A 1,250-nucleotide genomic window follows, 5' to 3' on the forward strand; every position below is an offset into this window, starting at 1 on the left:
TAGTGTGTTAGTAGGTTAAGGTAGAACACTAGGATCTGTTAGGTTTGCTTCAACCCATTCAGATTAGTCAGTGAAAATGGGATAGGTGATGATGGACTTTGTGATCGAGTTACCAATGACCAGACTGAGACACGACGTAGTTTGGGTCATAGTAGACCGCCTCACCAAATCAGGTCACTTCCTCCCGGTTAGGATGGACTATACCTTAGAATGGTTAGCTCAGTTGTATATCCATGAGATAGTGAGGTTACACAGTGTACTGACTTTCATAATCTATGACAGAGACCCTTAGTTTACTTCTCGCTTTTAGAAAGTTCTTCATGAGTCCCTAGGTACCCGACTGCACTTCAGTATAATTTTCTATCCTAAGATAAATGACCAGTTAGATCGAGTTATCTAGATTCTCAAGGACACGCTTAGGTATAATCACATTGATCTGAAGGGTATTTTGGAGGACCACTTTTCATTGGTGGCATTTGCCTACAACAACAGTCTCCAATCAAGCATTTAGATGGCTCCGTACGATGCCCTATATAAATGTAAATGTAGGAATCTTCTTTGTTGGATTGAGCTCAGTGAAGGTATGATTGTAGGCTTGAATTGATAAGAGAGATCGAGGAAAAGATTTGATTGATTTAGAACCAACTCAAGGAAGCTTCAGACAGATAGAGGTCTTACATAGATTTAAAGCGTAAGGACATCGAGTTTGCAGTTGGGGACAAAGCGTTCCTCAAGGTTTCCTCTTAGAAGAAAGTGCTCCACTTCGGGCGCAAGGACAGGTTGGCTCCTCGCTTCATAGGACCTTATGAGATGCTTGAGAGAATTGGACCAGTGGCTTAAAGACTAGCTTTACCACCAGAGTTGGAGCGCATTCATAATGTGTTCTATGTATCCATGCTCAGAAGATACCGCTCCGATCCTTCGCTCGTTATACCTTTAGAATAAGTTGATGTCAGCTCAGGCATGACCTATTTAGAAGAACAAGTCAAAATATTGGTGAGAAAAGTGAAGAAGATAAGGAATAATGGCATCGAGAAACTATGGTGTTGAGGAACCATGGCATCGAAGAAGCAACATGGGAAACCGAAGAGGACATGCAGTGTCAGTACCCTCACCTATTCTTCTTAGGTAAATTTTGAGTACAAAATTTCTTTCTAAGGGAAGACTTATAATACCCTAGATCCCGGGTTAGTACTTTTGAGTTAACCTGAGATAGTCATTGAATTAAATCTCTAGCTTGTGGGAAGCCT

Source organism: Hibiscus syriacus, unplaced genomic scaffold, assembly GCF_006381635.1.
Source record: "Hibiscus syriacus cultivar Baekdansim isolate YM2019G1 unplaced genomic scaffold, ASM638163v2 tig00002237_pilon, whole genome shotgun sequence".
NCBI lineage: Eukaryota > Viridiplantae > Streptophyta > Magnoliopsida > Malvales > Malvaceae > Hibiscus > Hibiscus syriacus.